This window comes from Macrotis lagotis, chromosome 5 (genome assembly GCF_037893015.1).
Source record: "Macrotis lagotis isolate mMagLag1 chromosome 5, bilby.v1.9.chrom.fasta, whole genome shotgun sequence".
In the NCBI taxonomy this organism is placed as follows: Eukaryota; Metazoa; Chordata; class Mammalia; order Peramelemorphia; family Peramelidae; genus Macrotis; species Macrotis lagotis.
The window spans coordinates 155,055,844-155,082,286 of NC_133662.1; the positions used below are offsets into that span (position 1 = coordinate 155,055,844).

The 26,443-nt window shown below is 35.5% G+C and overlaps 1 pseudogene; it reads right to left on the reverse strand.

The window, feature by feature from the left end:
- Positions 1 to 24,976: 24,976 nt before the first annotated feature.
- Positions 24,977 to 25,600, reverse strand: LOC141489414 (histone deacetylase 1 pseudogene; annotated as a pseudogene).
- Positions 25,601 to 26,443: the final 843 nt, after the last annotated feature.

Here is a 26,443-nt window from a genome sequence, read left to right on the forward strand (position 1 = left end):
CAAACTAGCTTAAGGCAGTGACTCAGGAACTTAGCTGTGACTAAAGAGAAAATACCATGCATTTTTTCAAGGGAAGGCTTTCCAGTCACAACACTAAAAAGAGGGGACAATGTGGTCAAGAAGAGGCCCAGAAGAGGTAGTGCTTCAGTTGAAGATCAGAATTAAGATAAATTAGGTGACAACCATAAGAAATAATTCAATAGGGGAAAGAGTGTGTGGGTAGAAATGACAAAAACAAAATAGTCTTCTGGTAGTGGAGCCCTGAAGAAAAATTCTATTACAGAAGCATCCAATATCTGCATTCCTTAGTGTCTGAGGAGCATCTATGGGATGTTTCTCCATATATGTGTTAACCACTGGATCATGTATGCCCTTCTACAATAATGGTAATTAGCTGCATATGTTCACAATTTGGGTGATCCTCTAGGTTTATAGGATAAGATGTTTTGCTGTTTCTTTTCTTACTATGCTATCTCATTAAATGCCTTTGATTTAAATTAATTGAGTCTTCTGGCTGTACTACAAAAAAATTAAATGCATTGGTAGAGCTTTATAAGATGCAGTTTTAAGTGGATGAAAACTCATAGAGCACCTAAAAGTTAGATTTTTTTTGTTTTATTCCGGTGAACAAGGGAAGCATGTCCCAGGTGTCATGGAATCATATGGTTTTTAGAGTCAGAAAGGATTATCTTGAATTGTTGTGGTTGTTCAGTTAGCCCAACTCTCTTTATGACCCCATTTTTGGCAGAGATATTGGAGTAGTTTGCCTTTTCCAACTCATTTTACAGATGAGAAAACTGAGGCAAACAGGGTAAGGGACTTGGCCAGAGTCATTCAGATAGCAACTGTCTGAGACCAGAATTTCCTGACTTTAGTCCCAATACTTTATCCATTGCACCACCTAGTTGCACTTTATGTATTGAATAAAATTTTCATTTTAGAGATGAAGAGAAGATGCTCAAGGAGCTGGCATTTGAACTTAAATCATCAGACTCCAAATCAAATGCTTTTTAAATTTTTTTTACTACAGCACTTGAATCATGTCTTAAAAGATGGGTAGAATTTGAATGGGTAAAAATTTTGTGTTCAGCTCTGGTCTTTTCATCAGGAAAGTTTGAAAGTCACCAGTTTCATTAAATGTTCCCCTGAAAAAGTATGCTCAATTTTGCTGGGAAGTTGATTCTTGGTTATAATCCAAGTTCCTTTGACCTCCAGTATTTCATATTCCAGACTCTTTGATCCTTTAATATTGATGCAGCCAGGTCCTCTATAATCTTGACTGTGTCCTTCATTATATGCATTGCTTCTTTTTGACCAACTGCAGGATTTTCTCATTGACCTGATAATTCTGAAGTTTGATTACAATGTTCCTTGCTGTTTTCATTTTGGAATCCTTTTCAGGAGGTACTCAATGAATTATTTTGATGTCTATTTTTGCACTCTAGTTCTAAGATGTTAGGGTAGTTCTTCTGGTTGATTTCCTGAAGAATGGAGTCTAGCCTTTTCTTTTGATCATGGCTTTTTTGAGTAGTTAGTTATTCTTAAATTATCTCTCCTGATCTAATTTCCAGATCAATTATTTTACCAATGTGGTATTTTATCTTTTCTATTTTTTAAAATTTTTTTAAACAGATTCTTGGTTTCTCATGAAACCATTAGCTTCCATTACTCCAATTCTGTTTCTCAGGGTGGTATTTTCATCATTCAGCTTTTTGCTTCTCCTTTTTCATTTGGTCGATTTGGTTTTTAAAAGAGCTGTTATCTTTTTTTCCAATTTCTCAATTTATTTTTAAAGGATTTGTTTTCTTCTGTCACTTTATGATACAAGATGTTAATTTTCTCTTGTATTTCTTTTCCCAATTTTCCCATTTATTTTAAAAATCCTTTCTAAGCTCTTCTAAGAAGTCTTTCTGAGCTGGAGACAAATTCATATTCTACTCCATAATTTTACATGTAACTCTCCTTCTGCTTTTATTTTATGACCTTGTGCTTTGCCCATCCTTATCTCTGAGGTAAAGTTTCAATAGATTCTGGTATTTCGTGGCCTTTCTCCATTTTTGAGTTTTGTTACCTATCCCAAGGTTCTTATGTCAAGAGGGTCTTGTTTGCAGACCTTCATTGTTGAAAGCCCAAGAGGCTTGCTTACATACTGGGCTGTTGATGTTAGGAAATCCTAAATGTTGCTCAGTGAATTGGTTGGTAAGGGAAGTCTAAGACTCTCTCTCCCTTCATTCCCTGAACGGGGGTGTCCCCTACTCACTACCTGCAGTGGAAACACTTGGAGCTATTCTGTATTTTTCCACAGCTAGCCCAGCTAGGCAGACCAGGCTGGAAATGTCAGAAAGTCTCTCAGTCAGTCAGCTGCCTACTCACTCCCTTTTTCAGGGAGGTGGGAACACTTGGAGCTACAAGTAAATTGTTTGTCTAGGAGCACCAAGGGCTCTCTCTCTCTCTCTCTCTCTCTCTCTCTCTCTCTCTCTCTCTCTCTCTCTCTCTCTCTCTCTCTCTGTCTTGATAGGCAGTATGCACTAGGGAACTCAGTCACCCTGAAGTAGGAATACCTGGGGCCATCATACCAGGACACCAGGTTCAGAATCCTACAGGTTAGGAGTCAGGGTCAGGTGTTCAGACCAGCCATGCAGGCTGAACTGGGTCCTGGGCATCTGCACTGGAGCTTGCTCTAAGCCACCCACTTGCAACCAAGTCCCAATTCCAAAGCCTTTGCTCCCATAGCCTCGTATCTCAGGTTAGATCCCTGACTCCTCTGGCTGCTGGTGGACTGGATCTCTGCTCTCTGCCTGGGATTCCCCCTGTGACAGAAACCTCTGGAAGATGTTCACTCTGATCCTTGGCTCCCAAATCTGTTAAGAAGCTTGATTAATGTAGGTTATGAGGGGAAACTCAAGAAATTTTAACATAATTCCTGGTTTCTCTCTACTATCTTGCCTGGAAATGACCCAGGAGATAGTACTATGTATAGGGAAGCATTAAGAGAAAAGACAAGTGGGCGATAATATTAATGGTATGTATTAGAATATTCTTGGGAAATAAGATTGTGAAAATCCATCAACAGATATCTGAATTCCTATTCTGTGCTACAGAATACCCAATTAAAAACCATAGAAAGGCTACAAAAGAAATCACGTTTTCTATTGTATTTTAGAGCATCCTTGGGAAATAAAGTTGGTAAAATTCATTCATAGTCATCTGAATCCCTATTGTGTGCTATTGAATACCAAACTAGAAACCATAGAAAGACTACAAAGGAAATGACACCAATCTTACCTGCCACCAAAGAATTGTAATAACCGGGGCAGCTAAATGGCCTAGTCTGTAGAACACCCTCCCTGAAGTCAGGAGGACTGAGTTCAAAACTGACTTCAGACACTCCTTGGGCAAGTCATTTAATCCTAATTGCCTCCTATCAGGGTTAGGAGGAAAGACATCTTGAGTCATATCTACCTAGTGGAACTAGTTGGCTCTGGAGGAGAAAGTGAGGCTGGTGACTTACACAGTCCTCCCCCTCCCTCAAATCTGGTTCATGTATTTGTCATGGCATCATCTCTCTGATGTCCTGGTCTTCTTCAAGAATGAAGGACAAACATCAGTACTTTGGAGGGAGATTCATTACATAGTAAGACATTATGATAGAGTGAAATGTATTTTAAATTTGGAGTCAGAGACTTGTTCAAATCATGGCTCTGCTATTTGCTTCACATTTGACCTTATTGCAATGGAATCTAAGCTCCTTGAGAACTGGAGCTATTTATGTCTTTGTATATACAACACATAGCAGAGAGTAAGCAGTTAAAACTGCTTACTAAAATGAATTGATTCAGCTTGAACCAGTCACTTAATTTTCATGGGCCTCCATTTCCCTCTCTGTAAATTGAAGAAGTGAACTGTGCTTTCTAGGATCCATTCCTACTCTAAATTATGGGATTATTTTTTTAACAATTTATTGACCACATGGAACCATTTATAACTTTTCCTCACCAATATTTCTAACTCTCAGATAGGAAGACTAGTGGGTGGCATATATTGAACTAAGCCTTCTTTTATAATAAGCAGAAATTGAACTTCTAGTTCACTCCACTCTCCATTTGAAGCTTTGCTGGGACATATTGTCACCAACATCATGAAACAAGTTAGCTTTATCTTACTGGCTAAAGACTATTGCTATAAAATTAATGTACTGACAGATCATTGAGACACAGATTTGGATGTACTGTCTTATCACCAATCAGTTGCCAGAAAATCATATACTTGGGCTTTCCTCAGCTTACTGGAGTGCCCTAGTACCTTGTTGATATGGGACACATCAACATCCAAAAAGCCAAGGACTCCCAAGGGATCCAGGCCATCACTAAAAATCCTTCTTTCTATTAAATCAGGTCATGGAGTGATAATGGTTTTGGAAAAGGCAGTGAGAAAGATTTATTTGCACAACATTCCCCCTCACTAAAATAAATATAATATGCAAGTCTTGCCAATATGATACAAGGACATCATGATGACAAAGACAATAATTTCTACTACTATGACTACTGCTACTACTACTACTACTACTACTCCTACTCCTACTACTACTAGTGCTACTACTGTTACTACTGCTATTACTGCTACTACTGCTACTATTACTGTAGAACAAGATCTTTCCTGGTTCTCTTCCATGCTCCTCTCCTAGCCTCCTTTTGTGTTCTGTCTTCCCTCATTAGACAGTAAGCTCCTTGAGACCAAGGACTGTTTTTCTTTTCCTTATTGTATCACCAGTGCTTTGAACAATATCTTGGCCCATAATAAGCTTTTGATAAATGTTTATTGAATTAAACTGAATTGGGGAGAGTGCAAAATCTACAATGGTGATACAAAATAATTTTTTTAAAATACTAGCCTGATATGTCACAAAATCTGCTCCACTTGTGCTGCTGTACAAAGCAAAATAAGAGTACAATAACATTCGGCTGTCTTAGGACATGCTTAAAGATAGACCATGTCCACTAAATGGAGATCATTTTGCATATTTCTAAGGACCATTCACAAATGAGGGATTAAAAGTAGCTCTGGTTTTTTTTTCTTTTTAAGTTTCTCAAATATGTGCTGAAGAAAGAAAATCTTAAAATATTTCTGCTTCTGCTCAAGCACACTTTGGCCTAAAAGTGAGAGTTGAAATCAAAATTCTTTTAAGTTGTTCCACAGAGTAGTGAGAGCTTATTCATCTTCCTTTCTCTCTCTCTCTCTCTCTCTCTCTCTCTCTCTCTCTCTCTCTCTCTCTCTCTCTCTCTCTCTCTCCCTCCCTCCCTCCCTCTCCCTTCCTCTCCAAAAAGTTATTTTATTTTCTTCCTTCTGAATATGAGCCCTTGCATGTGCTGTGATGGAAATAACCCCAAAGTTGCACAACTCTAGTGACCCTTGCCCATCATTTGTGTTCCAGGCTGCCCATTTATCATACAACAACTCAGAGGCCACAGAGTGTCAAAGTTTGGCCAACTTCATGGAAGGAAATGCAGCTGTTCAGCCCCACAGGTCTGACAATTTGGTGTTATCAAGATGTGTATGGCTATGCTCCACACCCATTCCTTTTGTCCTCACCCCCACCAGAAAGAATGGCTTTCCTATCCAAAAACAGAAATAGGGAGCCCCACAATCACAGAGGAAGCCATGACTACAACTTAAGGAGCCCTATATAACAAGCCAAGGTCCAAAAATTTAAGATGGCCTAAAACTAGAGAAATGACAATACTTTGGCTAGAGCCATGATTGTTTCAAGCTCTGAATCGTTACCTACTTGTTCAGGTACAGTAGTCTGGCCTATTATTATGTCCCCCAGAATAAACCATCTCACTTTCTGGGGACATTTTTCTAGTAAGTAAAACCTTCTACCAACAACAAAGAAAGCTTTTCATCCTTTCATTTCACAGAGCAGCTACTCCAAGGCCCACCTGGTTTTCTACCTTTGTGCAAGCCTCTAATTCCTTGCAGAGGAAGATTTATCCTCCACACCTGACCCTGTTAATAATGTGAAAGACTCACTTTTCTACTTATCACAGCTATGGGTAGACAAGGAAAGATGGTAAAGGCATATGACCCAGAGAGTCATTTGGTGGCATGGAGTATTTCAGATGATACCAGCCTATGGGGTTACTTAGAAAGTGATGGCAAAAACAAAACACAAAAAAATAAAAAAAAGCTTACCTTCATTAAGTAACAAAGCTGCCTGTCTACTCTTGCTGTTTCATGAGACACCTATTCAGAAGGTGGGTTTCAATTTGATAGCATCTCATATCAAAGCAAAGAGTTCAAACTGTTCCCTCATTTTCTTTCTATCTACACTTGCTAAATCGTTGACCACTTGGAGCCATTTGTGCAGGCATGTATGCATCATAAAGAACCCATTTCCCTTATCCAATATTGACTTGCTAAGAAGCATTAGCTTTCTCTTTCACTTAATTCAAGGATTTCAAGTGATACTGATCTCTTTTTTCTATTTTAAATAATTAGAACTGCTATTTAAATATACATGTTCTAGCAAGCTTAGTTCCCCTAAATTTTTCATATGCCAATATAGTTTTTCCTTTGGCACTTTCCAAGATAAGAGTTTATTCTTTCATTTTTCAATAAAGCTGAGAAGAAATTCAGGGAAAATAAAAAGACTTTGAAGAAAATATGCCAAAAGTTTAGAGATTTGGGTTCTAGACAACCTCTGCTGCTAATTAGTTATGTAATTGTACATAATAATAATAATAATAATAATAATAAATGTGCACAAGGGCAGCTAGATTTCTCAGTGGTTAGAGCACTGGCCTTGGAGTCAGGAAGACAGGAGTTTGAATCCAACCTCAGACATATGCTAGCTGTGTGACCTTGGGCAAGTCACTTAACCCCGATTGCCTGACATCCAGGGCCATCTCCTGTTGTCCTGATTCATATCCAGCCACTGGACCCAGATGATTCTGGAAGAGAAAATGAGGCTGGTGACTTAGCACAGCCCCCTCTCACTCAAATCCAATTCATATATTTGTCGTGTCATCACCAACCTGATGTTATGGTCTTCTTTGAAAATGGACAACTATTTATTATTATTAATATTATTAACATCATTAATATTATCAATATTATTATTATTATTATTATTATTATTATTAGGAAAAAATCATTTAGTTGTTCTGGACCTCAAAATTTTCATTTTGAGAATGAGGGATTTGGCTAAATGATTTCTTAAGTTCCTTCTGGTTTGTTTCTCTCTCAAACTGGTTTTTATTTGACTTGTGTTATTAAGTGTTTTAATGACATAAGTTGTGTCATCCTAAGAAAGGTAAATTCTGTGAAAGCCCAGACTATTTTGTCTTAGTACCCCAGCATACAGCAAAGTGATTTGTATAATTAATACTTCATTAAGTGCTTAATGAGTGTTTTTTTTAGGTTTTTGCAAGGCAAATGGGGTTAAGTGGCTTGCTCAAGGCCACATGGCTAGGTAATTATTAAGTGTCTGAGACCAGATTTGAACCCAGGTACTCCTGACTCCAAGGCCGGTGCTTTATCCACTACACCACCTAGCCTCCCCATTAATGAGTGTTTTTTTATAGGATGAATGAATGAATTAATGAATGAATAACTGATAAAAGACATAGAAGGAGCAGACTATAAAGTCAAAAGGGAATATCAAGGGTAACACTATCAACAAAAGCCAAAAGGAAGAATTTAACAAAGACGATAAAAAAAGAAATGATCCAAAACAGGTAAACCTAAGTCGTAGGTAAAAAAAAAAAAAGATCCTACCCTTCAGGCTCCACATGAAGCCCTGAAGAATTTTGCAGAAAAGCAATGCCAAGAAGACTGCATTTCCTTAGGGTTTCCTCAAAGTTCTTCACATTTCTGAAATGTCACAAGCCACAAAGACAAAATATATTTGGGAGTGGGGGAATGGGTGGATGAAGATGTATTTATATCTTCAGTGATTTTCACCTTTTCCCTATCATGTAGCATTTTTACCTAACTTTAGGTCCCTGTAGATACTCTGTAAATATTTGATGATAGTGGTAATACAACGTGATGAGGATGTTTCACCGTGGAAATTCTTGAAACCATATTAAATTACATGATTCCTCCTTGAATCCACCTGAGTGGATAGAATTTGTGCTTCTTAACAATATACAGGTTTATGGTTCTTTTGTTTCTACCACAATTTCCCTAGGAAGTTTTAGAGAAATCAATTTCTTTCTCTGCTTCTGAAATTCCCTATCAACAAACAAAGGATGCCATCTCTGGTCCTCTTTCCTGAGATGAGATATACACAGGAAGTACTGGGAGGGCTTAAAATTAAAGAAGTTTTATAAACTTTCCCTTCTCTTGATCTTTGAGGATCTATCTACTGTATTGTATCTTTTTTATAAGTCCATGCTTTTTTTTCCCCTACCTGCACCCCCAGGTTCCTTATAAAATCATGATGTACATATTGTGGCAGGAGAATAGGAAAAAGTTGAAGAATGTATTTTAAGGATAAGTATCATTAACACAGTCAATTAATCTGTATTGAGCTAAAAACCTAGAGGAGCAATTTTTAAACCTATTATTTTCTTCTAAACCTTATGGAATTCCTCCTTATGCCTGCTCTGCTATTTCCATTACCAGTGCTCTCTACATCCATTGGCCTCAGTCCAGCATTTTCACTTTTACTATCCCTTTTCTGACCTCTATATTATAGCCTTCCCATTCACTGGCCATCTATACATAACAAAAGCAACAATAATAATATTTATAGAAGTGAAGAACTTTGAGGAAACCCTAAGGAAATGGCAGTTTTCTTGGGATCGCTTTTCTGAAAAATTTTCAGGGCTTCATGTGGAGCCTGAAGGGTAGGATCTTTTTTACCTAGGACTTAGGCTTACCTGTTTTGGATCAGGCTCTCTAAGCATTATTTTTGTATAGGGTTTGATAGACATAGACAATATTTGACTTTTAAGATTTAGTCTTAAGTCATTTGAAGACAATGGAAACTGTTAATAGTCAAGTTCATACTATGAGGATCATAGATTCATAAATAAAAGTATAGATTGTGACCTTGCAGATCACTAGGTCCTGTCTTATCACTGTACAAATGAAAATGAAGAAATTAAGACTCAGAGAGGTTTAAATCTAGAATAGGAAGGGAACAGGAGTACCATTAACCAACAGAAGTATCTTGGACAGGACAATTTGAAATTCTAAGTATGAACATTATATTCAAATCTCTTCCCACTCTTCCCAAATGCCAAATAAATCTTCCTAAAGTGCCCCTTGCTCCCCACATGCCCCTCATTCTACAAATTCTAGTAGCTTCCTATCACTTCCAGAAACAAATATAAAATTTTCTGTTTGGCTTTTAAAGTCTATCATATTTTTATCCTTTCCTACCTTTCCAGTGTTGTTGTTCTTGTTTTTATACTTCTCTGAGCTCCACAAAGCAAATAATTTATGATGCTGGCCTTGTTTTTCTTTGCCATACTCCATCTCTGGGCATTTTCACTTGCTGCTGTCACATCTAGAATGATCTCCCTTCTTGTCTCTGTCTCTTAGTTTCCTTGGTTTCCTTCAGGTCTCTTTTAAATCCTACCATATTGTTGGGCCATTCCTGTGAGATTATCTTTTTCCTGAATATATCCTGTATATACTTGATTGTTTATATGCTGTCTCCCTAATTAAGAAGTGAGCTCGTTGAGGGCTAAGAATGTTTCCTACTTTTCTTATTTTTAGCAAATTTATCTGAAATGAAATAAACATTTAATAAATGCTTGTTGACTTTACCATTAATGAAATATTGATTTTCTCATGTGAGATAGCATGAAGATCTTGCTTTTTTTAAATTTTTAGAAAATTTTTGTACCAGTAAAGAAGATCTTTCTCCTGGTCACTTCATAATATTTGACAGTATATTTTCAAAGTAATTGATCCTAAGAAGGAAGGATCCAAGAATCCTTAGAAAGGGAGAAATAAATTGACAGAATTTGATGATAGAGTCAACATAGGAGCAAAAGAGTGAGAGGATTCAAAGATAACTCTTAGATTTTGAACCCAGATAATAGAAAGAAGAGAAGAACTATCAATAGAAAGAGAATCATAAGACTTGGTATCAAGTGGGTATTTAATAAATGTTTATTGTTTGATTGCATAGAATAGAGTGGGGAGAAGACAATGAGTTCATTTTAAGGCATGTTAAATTTGATGCAAGACTGAAGTTTAGAGGAGAGGGAATAAAGATCCATCCATAATCTACCTAGAAGTAGTGATGGAATCCATGAGGATGAATGAAATTTTTGCATTAAATAAGTAATATTTCTAGCCAGTTCAAGCCAGTCATATTCACAGATACTTTTCACAATGGTAATATTACACAAAACACTCTGAAGATTAAGAATATTTAGCCATGTAAGCATATTACCACTTATTTCTCTGGGGTGAGGGAGGGAATTGTAATGGAAACTTAAAATATGTGACAGGGAAACTTGACCTCTAATAATTTAGAGAGAAAGATACAAATCTAGGGTGTTGTTGTACAGAATGAAGTCTTTAAGCCAAACAACTCTTTTGAAGTGCATTCATCAACAACTATTCTCTGCCCCAAAAGAATTAATATTGTTTGGATTATGGAGGAATAAACATTATAGGTCCCAACTGGCCAATTAATGCCATATATAGCCAGACTACTGCACAAACGGAGATCAAAGAAAGACTATTCAGTTACATGTTGATAGGGAGAATACAAAGGTCATTCAATCTTTAAAACTGGATTGTAATGAATAAAAGGGATTTTATAGACTATGAAAACTATGTTTTTTGCCTTTTATCACAGTTACACTGTTACATATTACCTAAGTACTCTATTATCCATATGCAATAAAATAGACATTTTTCTCTGCACATTTCTCAATTACCACACTAAAAATAAACATGACAAAATACCTACAACCTTTAGAAAAGGAAATATGGACCACTGTGACATATAGATAGGCAGAGAAACTCTGAAAACTACCCAGAGTTGCATTTAAAATTAGGCAGTATCTGGTTTTTCCCATCAAGTCTTTCAAATGATGAATGTTGGGAAATGATCCAACTATAAGGAGTTATAGGTGAAGATTAAAATAGAACCTTCAGCCTTAGCAAAGCAATTAGGACTCTGACTAATAGGGAGGCCAATATGTAGCATGACTTCATGTCACTTGGCCATTCTGATCATAGCTGGAGGAAACAATTAACTTTTAATAGAACTCAGAGGTGAAAAAAGCAATAAAATTTTTAATAGTGAGTGGAAATATGTGATAAACTAGTTTAAATAATATTAAAAACTGAACCTATGCCAGAAGACTATGGGACCAGGATTAAACTTCCCTAGAGAGCAAAAGTGCTTAGAATTTGATAGCTGCAAGGAACCATAGATCATACCTAGAAATTTGTGAGGATGAGAAATATTTTTTGCATCATTACCATGGAAAGAGGCTTAAGAATGAGGAAAGCTCAATGATCTACAGGCTACCCCCTTGAAAGTCTGCCTAGTAGTCTTGTCTCATGGGACATCTATCAGATCTGGTCATCCCAAAACTTTTAAAAGGAAAATATCAGCTAAGTTTCTTACTAGTTTGTGATCATTTTCTGAAATGTAGGAAAAACTTGTATAGCTCCTTTTCTAGTATGATGAGAACTAAACCACTCAAGGTAGTTCCCTTTCTGCCTGAGTTGGTCAGAAATTCAGATTAAAATAAGCAGCTTAACTGGAATGAATGACTTTTCAAGTGAAGGATAACATCTTTTTTTCTTCCCCTTTAGTCTGTTTTGTCCTATTTTTAATTGTCCCATTTTGCAAAGTGCATCATGTATGTTACACAGATCCTCTTTGGAGACAGATGGAGGTAGATAGATTGATAGGTCAAGTATTCAAATAGAGATCAGTATATTATGAGCCTCTTCTTGAAATATTCAAAGCCACTTTTAACCTTCGTAGATGTAGTTTAAAAAAATCATTTGATCTATCCACACTTTAAAAACTTTTCACAATTTGCTCTGGCTCTATCCACTTTAACATATGACACCCTCTTCTCTTAGCCCATCACACTTTCTCCTACAATTTCCCACATCATTATGTGAAGAAAACGCAAGCATCTGCCTGAAGCAAATATAGTAAGAATTTTTAAGAGTAGAGTCAAAGAATTTTTAGAGCTGGAAGGAAACTTAAAGAGCAACTAATCTAACTATATCTATATACATATCTATATCTATATCTATATCTATATCTATATCTATATCTATATCTATATCTATATCTATCTATATCTATATCTATATCTGGCGAATAAGGACACTGAGACATGAAATGACTTGTCAAAGTCCCTATATTTAGGGACAGATCCAGGTTTAAAATCACATCTCCCATCTTCCTATCCAGTGTTTTGCCTATTGCACCATATTATCTCTGACACTCAATTATTTACATGACAATTTTCCACTTAGAAGTCTACTATATGTGGTCAAGTTTAAATGCTTAGCTGGCTTGATTTTGCCAGTATATATATCCTTAGATAACTCCCCATCTCAGCTATAGGATTAGAGCTGGAAGATACCATAGAGTCTTCTAGTTTAAATTCTTCCTTTTATAAGAGAAGAAACTGACACAAAGAAAGGTTAAGTAACAGTCCAAGGTGACAATATGATATAAAAGAGCTAGCTCTGGATTTGGAGCCTGAGAACCCAGGTTCAAATCCTGGATTCCTTAACTATATGCTATGATACAGATAACAACATATAAGACTTTGGAAAATACACTCCTTTGCAATAACAGCTACAATAATAACTAATATATACGTGTATATATATATGTATATGTATGTATGTATAGTGGTTACTGTGTCTCAGGCACTATTCTAAGTACTTTACAATTAGCTCATTTGAGCTTCACAATAAATCCTGAAAGGTGGGTGCTATCAGTGTCCCCATTTTACAGATGAGAAAACCAATGCAAATAGCACTTATATGACTTGACCAGCGTCATCCAGCTAGGACTAAGGTTGAATTTGAATTTGGGTCTTCATGATTCCAGGTCTGATGAAGTATGTCACCTAACTATAACTATCTTATCTAGCCTTTTATCATTTGGTGCATACTAAGGAAGTGAAAAAGAACTCTAATTTTACTCCAAATAAAGTTGAATTAGGAAGGTGGAATAATTGCATAATGTGTTCCAAATCACAAAATTAATGACTTCAAATTATCCAAAAGAATAGCATGACATAATGGAAAGAACACTGTATTTATCATAAGATGGTCTTGGCTGAATATTCTGGCTTCATTACCATGTGATTTTATACAAAACACTTAACTTCTCTGAAGTTCAGTTTCCTTTTCAGTAAAATGGGGATAATGATATTTATATTATCTATTTCACAGTTATTCTGGTAAGCAAATAAGGTAATTTCTATAATGAATATTATGTCTGTTAAGTGCTATGTAATACTTTACATAGTTTACAACTCTACATTTTCTTAACAATGATATGAGGTAGGAAATGTAGATATTATTCAAATGCACCAATGAAGAAATTGAGTTTCTGAGAGGCTAAATAACTTGCCAAGTCACATAACCAGTAAGTGGTTGATTCAGAATTTAATCCCAGGATTTATATTCCTAACCAGTGTTCTTGTCACCATCCTTTACCACCATTCTATAAACTATTGTTATCATAATTTACGTCACTATCACTATTGCCATCACTAGTATACTAAAGTCCTGATTAATTCAAACAGATTGAGTAATTATGATTACATGAATAATTTTATCTTTTAATTTTCATGTTAGCTATGTTGCAAGCAAAAACACAAACAAAAGAAAACAATTACAAATAAAGAAAAATTTAAAAGTATGCTTCAACCGGCAATCAGAATCTATCAGTTCTTTCTCTGCAGGTAAATAGCATTTTTCATTATAGGTCCATTGGAATTGTTTGGGTTCATTAAAATTTTCTATTTCTCATTCTCCTTAAATTATTGCTATTATTGTATACATTGTTTTCCTAATCCTGGTTTCTTCACTCTGCATGAAAACATATGTTTTCCTAGGATTTTTCTGAAATTATCCTGCTCCTCCTTCCTTCTAGCACAGTTTGATTCATCTCAATCATATACCACAACTTTTTTAGATGATAAGCATCTACTCAATTTCAATTCTTTGCTACCACATAAAAAGCTGCTATGAATATTTTTGTAAAAATAGATCCTATTCCATTTTCTTTTATCTTTTTTAGTATATAGACCTCATATTGGTATGGCTTAGTCAAAGGGTAGGCACAGTTTTATAGCTTTGGGGAATAGTTAAAAATTGTTCTCCAGAATGGTTGAAGTAATTCACAAATTCACCAACAATGTATTAGTTTCCCAATTTTTCCTATATCACTTCCAGTATTTGTTCTTTTCCTTTTTTGTCATGCTAACCAATATGACAGGTATGAGGTGGTACCTTGGTTATACTAAATTGCATTTCTTTGCTCAATAGTGATGTAGAGCTATTTTTACATGGCTTCAGATAATTTTGATTTCTTCATCTGAAAAACTGCCTTTTAATATCTTTTGATCACTTATCAAATGGGAAATGACTTGTCAACTTGACTCTACATATTTGAGAAATGAAACCTTTATCAGAGAAACAATGCAAAATTTCCCATCATTTTTCTGCTTTACTTCTAATCTTTGCTTCAATTGTTTTGTTGTGCAAAACTTTTGTAATTTAATGTAATTAAAACATCTATTTTATAGTCTCATATTGCTCTCTATCTCTCCATAGATCTGACAAGTAAAATATTTCATACTACTCTTATTTACTTATGATATAATCCTCTATATCTAAATGATGTACGCATTCTGACTCTATCTTGTTCCACTTTGTAAGATGGTGAAATCTATGCAGTTTCTGACAAATTGCTTTCTAGTTTTCCCAGTATTTTTTTTTATAAAATGTTAAGTTTTTGTCCCAAAAGCTTGAAGCTTGTGTTTATTATACACTAATTACTCTAGACATTTTTTACTGTATATTGTGTCCCTAAACTGTTCCATTGATCTACCATTCTATTTCTTAGCCAATACCAGATTCTCATAATAGTTTTCAGTTTTCTTTACCATCTCTGACTTGAGAACTCCAGATGCTTGAGGCTTCTTCTGTTGCCACCACCTAGTCTGACCACTGCTATTTCATCCATGTGGGTTCGAGGACAACCTCTTCCCACATATCACACACTTCTTTCAGACCACCTTTGTTGTCTTGGGCTGGAAGAATGTCTCAATTTGACCTTTTATTGGCTTTGTCAGTCTAGAATTTGATCTGAGATGTTATTTTAAAGTTAGGGAAATGTTGGGAGAGCTCATCTGAGTACTTTCTCTATTCAGTTATCTAAAGAATGATTTTAAATAAGTTTATCTTGAATAACATGTCACAAATAAAACCTAAAGTCTATTTCTGTATCGTGATCAAATTCTTCATTTGATTGTCAATAAACATTTATGAAGTCTGTACTATAGGAACTATGCTAAGTACAAGAGATGAAGAGAAAGACAAAAGAAAGGAGATAATGTGCAAATATATATATATATACATATATATATATATATATATATATATATATATATATGAAAAGAAGCAGTACATAGGAAAAATAGGAAATAATCAACAGTAGGAAAGCACTTAAGAGGCATTGGGAAAGATTTACTGTAAAAGATGAAATTTTAGCTAGGACTTGTATGAAGTCAAGGAAGTCAAGAGGTAGAAATGAAGAGGGAGAGCATTCTAGGGATAAAGGATAGGCAGAGTTGAGAGATGAAGTGTCTTCTTCAAGGAACAGCAAGGAAGCTAGTATCACCAAATAAAAGGGTTTGTGGTGGGGGGGGGGTTAAAATGTAAAAGGATTGGAAAAATAGGCATGAAGATTAGATTATGAGGGACCTACAATACCAAATGGAGGACTTTATATTTGGTCCAGGAAGTGATAAGGAGCCTTGGAGTTTATTGAATGAGTTGGGGGTGAAGTAGCACGCTCAGACTTGTGTTTTAAGAAAACCACTTTGTCCTGAATGGAGAATGGACCAGATTGAAGAGAGACTTGTGGCAGACAGACAAATCAGCAGATTATTTCAATAGTCCAGATATTTGAGGAGAATAGAACCTGCACCAGGGTAGTGGCAGTATCAGAGAAGAAGAGGAGACATAGGTCAAGAGCTATTGCAAAGGTGAAATCAATAGGCCATGGCAACAGATTTAATTGGAGGTGGTATGAGAATGAGAGAGTAAATAGACAAGAATGATATTTTAGCTGTGAACCTGGGGGATTAAGAGAATGGTAATGTCTGACAATAATAGGAAAATTTAAATAGAATAAGAGTTTATAGGAAAAATAAAGTTCAGTTTTTCACATACTGAGTTTAAGATGTCTGATAGGCAGTTGAAGCAGAATAGTTAGGTTTGGATAAGTGAATTTAAGAATCATCTTCATACAAATAACAGAAGAATTCATGACAACTGATACAATCACCAAATGAAATAGCATAGAGGGAAAAGAAAAGAAGACCCAAAGTAAAGTTTTGAGTTAAATAAAGTTAGCAGATATGAATCAGATGAAGACCCAGCAAAGGAAACTAAGTAGTAGTAGTCAGAAAGGTAGGAGGAGGACCAGGAGAAAGTCTCCCCAAAACCTACAGAGCAAAGAATATCAATGTAAAAAGGTTGTTGAGGGTTGCAGCAGGGTCAAGATTAGTGATTTGTTTTATCTAAGATGTTCTTCTTTTCTTAAAATCATTAGTTCCTTAAAACCATAATCATTATTCAAATTCTCAAAGTAGTTCTGTTATCTCAACTATTGATGATAGAGATGACAACCTATCTGTGACTGCACATTCAATGACATTTCTATTCTTTCCTTTCCGTAAGTTTGCCATAGGGTATCCACCTGCCAGAGGCCTTCCTAATGGTACTTATGCAGCAGTCTGACTGTCCACCTCAGTTACCCCATGTAACCAATCCATTTTCTCTTTCTATCACAAATTACCTGGTTGATATCTTTTGGTCCAATTTTTTGGAATTCCTAATTGAGTTTATGTTATAACACATTTATATGAACCTTTTCATTACTAACCATTTGATACTATTTTAAATTCTTCAGAGACTTTTGTATTCACACAGCTATACAGCAACATCAGGAGAATGTTGTTACAAAGAAGAGTTTTAGTTTCCCTAGGAAATTTGAGTCGTAATGAGCTTTGAAATCTTCTGAAGGCAATCTAGCATGATCTGCTCCTATTCAACTCTGGGTCCAACTAATTACTCATATGCACTGCCTGTTCCAGATATAGATGCTGTTGAACAAGCTCTATAAGTTTTATATTTAAATTCATGTCATCATCTGGGCAAATAGACATTCTTCATCTATTTAGTCTTTCCTATGTGGAGAGGCAGGCCAGTTTTTCTTAGTGGCTATAAAACTCTTCCAAAAGGTTTTGTACTTTCCTGAGAATTAAAAATACAAGCAGTTCAAGATTCCATTCATGATTGCAATCATCTGGAAGACTTTACCTCCCAAAGATAATTCCTCTTGAATTCCATCCCACACATTCTTCTGCTTTTTTATTTTTATTTATGGCAATGGGGTTAATTGACTTGCTCAAGGTCTTACAGCTATTAAATTATTAATTGCATGAGGTCGGATTTGAAGGCAAGTCCTCCTGACTATCCACTTCACCATCTAGCTGCCCCCAACCTACATCTTCTTAATCACAATGATGAACACATTCAGTCAGTACCCATCTCCCAGTTTTTTGCATCACCTAATATTTATGATCAGAGAATTAATTAGCAAGTTATTTCTATAATATTTTTAACAATATTTTATTTATTTATTTTCAAACTACATGCAACAGCAGTTTTCAACAATAGTTTTTGCAAGGTTTGGAGTTTCACATTTTTCTCCCTCACTCCCTTCCCCCTCATAGAAAACAATCTAATATAGACTATACATGTATAACCATGATAAACATAGATCTATATTAATAATCAAATCAAAACAGGACAACACATTAGAAAGAAAAAATAATACAAAAGTAATTTTTAAAAATGGAAGATAGTAAGTTTTGGATTCCATTTTAATTCCACAATTCCTTCTCTGGAGATGGAAGGTTTTTCCTACTACAAGTCTTTTTATAATCTTTGATTATAGTACTGCTGAAATAAACAAGTCCATCACAGGTGATCATCATGCAATCTTTCTGTTAGTGTGTACAATGTTCTTCTGGTTCTGCTCTCTTCACTAAGCATGAGTTCATGCAAGACTTTCCAGGTTTGTCCTTCATAATTTCTTATAGAATAACAGTGTTCTATCACATGTATATACCTCAAGTTATCCATCTTCTGATTGATAGCCGTCCTTTAAATTATTTCTGTTATATTTTATGCATGACTGGCATCTGGAAATTTTATTGAAGAGTCTTTTAGGTGACATTTTTCTCTAGCTAATCATTTTTTATGCTTAATAAATATTAGACAATTAACTCATAGTTTCTCTACAAATTCTAGTCAATTGTGAAATAGTAAATACAGTGTGACAACAAATTGCCACAGTGGAGAGAGTGCCAGTCTCCAAGGGAAAACTTATCCTCCTGAATTCAAATCTGGCCTCAGACATTTACTGTTCCATGAACCTGGGCAAATCACTTAATCCTGTTTGCCTCAGTTTTTCATTTATTAAATGAGCTGGAGAAAGAAACAGCACACCACTCCACTTTCTTTGTTAAGAAAATCTCAAATGAGGTCATGAAAAGCTGATCACAATTGAAAAATGAATTAACAATAAGAAAAATAGAATATATGTTCCAGAGTTGCATTGCTTGGCAAATTATTTTCATTATTAATACATTCAAGATGTATTAACACATTATACATTAATATATTCAAGATACCTTCTATATATAAATAGATGATTTGCATAAAGCTTTTTTATGGGTGGGTGAGTCAATACATTGATTAATATATTCTTGATAGTTTTGTGATTCTTTTTTGGTAGAAAGATTGTCTGTGATTTTTGCCCCTTGCCTTTAGTAATGTCCACTTCTTCAGATAACTTAGAATATTTTTGACTTCCACAGCAGGTATTAAACTTTTGTCAAATATATTTCTTACATGTGTGACTCACTGTTATTTTGGTCTAAGTTCATTGTTTCTCCTCCCATGAATGCACTGTGTATTTGTGGGAGGAGTGAACCAGGTTTTAAGGAGATTAATTTTCCATTGTTAGCTAAGCAAATAATTAGGTAAAAATTAGTTTAGATTATTGGATAATCAGGTCCTACAGAAGAAGAATCACAATTTCCAAGAGTTATTTCTAGAACTCTGAGAGTAATAGTAACTGGGGACCCAAATTGTCAATTTGAGAAGTTAGGGAATGCTGCTATTTTTTTCTCTTTCTTCTCCATTTCTCTCTCTCTCTCTCTCTCTCTCTCTCTCTCTCTCTCTCTCTCTCTCTCTCTCTCTCTCTCTCTCTCTCTCTCTCTCTCTCTCTCTCTCCCATCTTCAGTCAATCAGTCATCTTGACTTTTGTCTTGCCACTGGACTTTGATAAATTTGGAGGAGAGTGAGACTGATGACTGTGCTCATCTGCCTCACTTAAGGCAATTAAGTTCAATTCACCACAAGTCAAGACATAATCTTAGTGATTGTCATTGATTCTCTTTGAGAACAAAAGATAAACAACAGCAGCATTTCTGTATGATGTTAGGGTTCAAGTATGATTATTCAACTGCCCTTAATAATGAAAATAATTTTTGTAGCTCTTTCCCCTTTTCCCCTATTTTTCTTCTTTGCATTTTCAACTTTAAATGTCCTTCAGATGACTTTGTTTAGGCACATTTCTTGGCAATCTTTCTTTCAACTAGTTTTCCCTTCCACTGCTTCTCTCTACATCCCTCATAATCATCCATCATCCTTCTTTGTAAGATTTTACAAAAGAATTTATATCCTAAACTTGTGTTGCCTTTGGCAACCATCACTCATGGCAACCACTGACTTTTTAATTTCTATACCTTACACTTCATATAAGAGATCCAGGTTCAGTCAACAAGTTCATGAGCTGACATGCTTGTAATCTTAACAAAGCAAACACATCATTAAACTCTAGAATAGACATATAAACACTTGTGAATTTGCTAATTATTTTTTTAACAGTTACTCCATCTTTAAACTTTAAACAGAATTGGCCCTGGGCAAAATTGTCAAAGTGTAGCTGTTTTAGTACCTCTTCTCTCTGTCATTTCCCTTGCATTTGACACTCCCTCCAGAAACTAAATTATCCTGTTTTGCTCTCCTGACTGATCAAGGTTCCTATGGAATGTCTTACATTACAAAGCGAAATCTTCTTCCTTTAATGCCAATTAAACATCACCTGCCCTACATTGTATTTCATGTCTAAAGTGAAAATAAATTACTTGAGTAACCAGTGAGGCATAGTGGGTAGATATGAGGCACTGACCTCAGAAGCAGGAAGAATTGAATTCAAGACCGCCTTTGACATATACTGACTGTGTTACATTGGATACTTAACTAGGAAGTGTCAAAGGCAACTCTCAAATCTTCAAATTTTTGATTGGAAGCCTTTTATTTTGATGAGATCAGTCTCATTTTTTAAAAAGGGCTAAAATATTAGGATGATAATGGCATAACCTATTGTCTCTGGAGAGACTTTTTAATTTTCTTTTTATTAACTGACATTTTATTTTGTTATTCCAATTACATATTGAAGAAGTTTTTCATCATTCAACCAGAGGGAGAGGGAGAGGGAGAGGGGGAGAAGGAAATAGCATCATTCCCCAACTTCTCAAATTGCAGCTTGTGTCCCCAGAGGGCAGTGACTATTACTCTTAGAGTTCTAGAAATAACTCTTCATGACAGTGTTTCTTCTACTGTAAAACCTGAATTCCAAATGCAGTTGTACCTATTGACGGTTATCCAATAGTCTCAAATCAACATTCATCAAAGTTATCCATTTTTCTACCACCTTCCATTTCTATCCCCACCTCCCCTTAGTAGCAAGTAGTCTGATAAAAGTTGTACATGTACATTTGTGTTTTACATCTCTAGTCATCCTGATTCATATTTGGCCACTGGACCCAGTTGGTTGTGGAGAAGAAACTGAAACTGGTGACATAGCACAGCACCCTCCCCCCCCCACACACACACACTCAAATCCAATTCATGTGCTTGTTATGGCATCACTTCCCTGACGTCATGGTCTTCTTTGAATATGAAGGACAAAACATTATTTATATAGTAGTTATTTTGTGTATAAGGAATTAGGACTAAGGGAAAAGAAAACATGGGATAGAAGGAAAAAATGAGAGAAGTTTTTTTAAAAAAAAGTGAACATATTTTTATTTAGATTCTGTGGTTTGTTCTTATTTTATCCTCTGAATGTGTTATTACATTGTCCATAATAGATGTCCCAAGATTTTCCTGAACCTCTGAACTGCTGAGAGATGCTGCAACCATCAGAGCTGATCAACTTACAATGTTATTATTGGGTACACAGTTTTCTTGTTCTACCTCCTTTGCTCAGCATCAGAGACTTTACTTTTCAACAACTTTATTATCTACTGGGCTTTATCTTCTAAACTAAACTGTCACCTGCATCATCCTATGAAGCAAAGTATTTATGCTAAGGACTCCTCTGGCAATCTGACTGCAACATTAGGCAATATTTTCAACACTAATAAACTCTTCTTTCCCAATTTTATTTCCATGAGCTTAAAAAATGTGAACATCAACAGAAATAAGTATTTCCTTAAGCAAAAAAGAAAAAAGAAAAAGAAAAGGAGATAAGAAAAGAAAGCAAACATTTATTAAGAGCCTTCTATACATGGTGCTTTTTTAAATGTTTTTCAAGTGATCTTTACAACAAACCTGTAAGGTAAATCCTAGAATGGTCCTCATTATATAGCTGAGAAAACAGGGCAGGTAGAGGGTAATGACCAGGATCAGTATTGCCCAGTAAATATTTGAAGCTGGGTTTGAACTTAGCTCTCTGAAGTCCTATCCTTATGTCATTTAGTGTACTACTTGGCTGCCCTGTATGAAAGAATAGCTTGTTTTTAAAAGTATATTTAAAATTTAAAATTTGCTGATTGGCACTTTCTTTAAAAATCATAATGTCAGAGAGTTGCCTTTGTCACCTCAAAGTTAAATACCAAATGTAACACAGTCAGCATATGTCAGAGGTGGTCCTGAGTCCAATTCTTCCTGATTCTGAGGTTAGTGCCTCATATTTACCCTCTATGTCACACTGGTTACTCTCTAAAGTAATTTGTTTTCACTTTAGACATGAAATATAATATAGGACAGGTAATATTTAATTGGTATTAAAGGAAGAAGGGTTAGCTGTGGAATGTAAGACATTCCATAGGAACTTTGATAAGTCAAAAGAGCAAAACAGGATAATTCAGTGTCTGGAGGGAGTATCAAATGCAAGGGAAATGATAGAAAGAAGAGGTACTAAACAGTGTATTTTTAAAAGTATATTTCAAATTTAAAATGGCAGTTTCAATACTGTCCTGTTTACTTGTGTCCATTTGAAAACTTCCTCTGACCTCATCAATATATTTTTACTGATTCATTGACAATCTTTTCTTTGTTTTTTCTGCTATAGATATGACTACTCCCCACCTGTTTACCCATTTCTCTTAACTCCAAAATAATAAATCCTCAATTATAAGCACATTCATGGAAAAAATTCATGCATTGACCATATCTGAAAATGTTTTTCTCACTCTTTGTCTCTAGGTCAATATTTTCTGTCAAGAAAATATAGGAAGCAAGATTGATCATCAGTTTGATGTAGCTGATCTTTGAGCTAACAATTTAAAATATTTTTATAATTACTTTGAATTCTTTTCTTATCCATTCAGCTGAAAGATAATTTCTTCCTTGTTCCTCTATTTTGTTTATGTAATCTTTGTTATGTTAATCATTAATCCCTTTGGAGATTATCTTGCATTTCTTATAAGTGTTGGTACAAACTTAATTTCTGCCCAGACTATTATCCAATTCTTGCAGCAGATTTTTGTCAAGTAGTTTGTTCTTTTCCCAGTACTTGGGAACTTTGGGTTAATTCAGCACCTTGCTATTGTCTTTTCTTCAGTATGCCATGTAGCTAATATGTTCAATTGATAAATATCTGCTTTAAAATTAGTATTAAATCATTTAAACTATTACTTCCTTGATCTGTTACTGATGAGCCATCTGCCCATTTCTTTTCATTATTACCCTCAATCTTCTCAAACTTTTGTTTTATTATAATTCTTCTGGTTCTATGAAATATTCTTTGGCAATTTGATTGGTATGGTTCTAAATAAATAAATTATTTTAGGTAGCATTTCCATGATCAATTAGTGTTTCTGTAATTATTTAGAATTTTCATTATTTTTGCAAAGAATTGTAGAAAAGCAAATATTTATTTGCTACCTCTTCTTCAAGAGTTACATTTTTTGAAATCTTTTATTTAATGAACCAGTTTTATTACAAAGACTCTTTCAAAAAATAAAAATAATTTCAAAATGAAAACCACACCACTGAATTCCAATTTTGAAAACTTTTATGCAAACCCAGGTAACATTGGTGGGTTCCTAACAGGGAGAAAAAGGGACTATTTGATAGTCTCAGTGAAAGGGCAGCCAAGAGCACTTACCCTAGAGGCTGCTGAGGTTTGGGAACACAAGGTGACCCCTAGCAAAAAAGATAACAAGAAGGTACATCCCTGTGGAAATCAGACATAGCACCTATGAAGAGCTGCTATGAAGGGGGCTGTCTAAATAACTGTCCCTACACAGAGGAAGCTGGATAACAGATATCACCGTCATCTTTGCAAAAGATTCACTGAGTTTCAAATTTGATTTGGGGGCAGATTGATTCTGCCATAGAGGCAGAAATAAGAGTTAATCAACCCAGCCACGGAGGGCAATGTATCCTATGCCATCTTAAAAAACACAGTCAGAAAACCTCCCAAAAAACTCAAGTCCTAAACAGCAAGTTAGACAAGACAAATGTAACTGCTTAAAACAACATGGTAAGGAAATGGATTCATTTGCCTGGGATTCAAGTGTACAATGAAGTAAAATCCCTAGTTCTTTTTTATTGGAACAGTTCAAATTCATATATTTATATATAAATAGAGAGATGTAGAAAATATAAACTCTGATGTTGTAGGGATGAGGAAACAGAAAGGATATATGGGCAGCAGACTCTAAGGAAAGCTGGAGGATTCAGGTCGATTTGGTTTCCTCCTTCACCCCATTGGCTTCAGGTTTCTATTTATCTCCTCCTCCTCCTCCTCTTCCTCCTCCTTCTCCTCCTCCTCCACCTCCTTTTTGCTTCATTTTCCCTCTTTTGTTCTTGATTTTTCTCTTGACGTTTTTTTTTTAGGTTTTTGCAAGGCAATGGGGTTAAGTGACTTGCCCAAGGCCACACAGCTAGGTAATTAAGTGTTTGAACTCAGGTACTCCTAACTCCAGACAGGGCCAGTGCTCTATTCACTGTGCCACCTAGCTGCCCCTTCTCTTGACTTTCTTGAAGTAGGCTAGGTTCTTCTACTCACCCTCACTTCCTTCTTATGAGTCAGAAAACTGCTCCTCAGATGTAATTCTCTTATCTGAGGAACATATTGAAATGTGTTTGTCAACATCTTCATCATCTTCATCTCCACTGTCTTCCTGTATCCCAGCTTCAGAAATGGTATGTAACTGAACAGCCTTTGGGAACATCCAAAGTTTCTCAAACAACTCTGTTTGATGTTATTCAAGTACTCATTGGTTTCCTGGTTTTTTATGTTAGGTTGATTGATATAAAGTTTGCAATTCAGTCCAGAGTATTCAAAGTAATCATTGTAGGGAAGTTCATTTGGGATATCTGTGTTCAAGGTCACAACTATTTCATAAGCTCAGCACCTAGCTACATTGAAAATTGTGTAACCATCTGCCACTAGAATCAGTATGGGTAGATTGAAGCTCTTGACAAATCCATACACTTGATATGTGGTAAATAAACCTTCTTCCATGCCATCACCATGGTCAATGTCAATGTCAATGTACAACACCTTCTGATGGTACTTTAACAGTTCCAGGATGACCCAACACAATTTCAATGACATAACAGAAGTCACAATTTCAGACTTCTTAGCATAGTTCAGGCCCCCAACCCAGTTCACAGCAATGTCCATCTGCTACTTATTAAGCTTCACCACACTGGTTACAAATCTACTGGTGGATAACTGGCAAAACTCAAATAAGCCATCAAACATTGGGCAGTATTCCCAACACTGAATCTCTGCATCTGCTTGCTATATTCTGATATATTATCAGGACAAAATTCTAATTTAGTCATCACAGTCATACTTGGTCATCCAATCTACATGGGTTTTGTGGGGTCAATAGATTTCTATCTTCTGGCAGAGTCTGTAGTTTAGAAGCAAGTTATGAGTCATTTGGATCTGATGGAGTTTCATTGCATGCCCCTACCCATAGTAGTAATTTCCAATATCCCTGTTATAATAGTAACAGACTTTTCTCTTCATACCTCACAACCATTTTGCCTCATATATCCCCATTTTGAGTTCTTTGAGAGCAGCGATTGGTTGAAGGAAATGAGCTTATGTGCTTGAAATATTTCCTTATTTATTCAAGTTGGGGCTAATTTGATTGTTGAGAGTGTCTTATTCATTATGCAAAGTGTTATGGGGGAAAAAAGCTCAAAGAGTTTTAGGAGTAAATTCAGGAGAAAGCGAGAAAAAATGAACAACTATTAGATGTTCCCAGTGGATTCAGGAGCCCTCAGAGGATGATTATGGATTATTCTCTCCTAATGAATATCAAAGGTCCTTATGACATTTTCCCCCAATATTCTACAATAGGGGTGAAAAAGAAAATTTCTAATATAGAAGGATCCTTAAAAAAGGAAGAAAGTCATTAATTTTTGATAGTTACCTATAAACATGTTCATGCATGTATAGATTCAGTGGCAAAGAATATTGCTCCATTCACCTTCTGAAAAAGGCAGATGACATGGCTAGTTACAAAAATTTAAGAAGCCCACATCCAATGAGAAAGGATCAAATAAACCATAAATCAGACACTAAGAAATAAATTGCAGTCATGATTTAAGAGCTCTTAGGCATAGCACAGTACACTTCTCCACTCCTGCAGCACATATTCTCTTTTCCATAGTCACTGACAAGGAACCTGCAATCTTATCTGCCAGTTTATTTGTTATTTTTTTTTAGTAGCTGAGGATGTAGTTCATTTGGTTCAGGTGAATTACACTCATGGCGGGATGCTAGGTGTCCTCTTGTTTCTTCACTTCTCTTGAAAATAAACAACTTATTATCCATTTTTGTCCTATCATTCCAAGT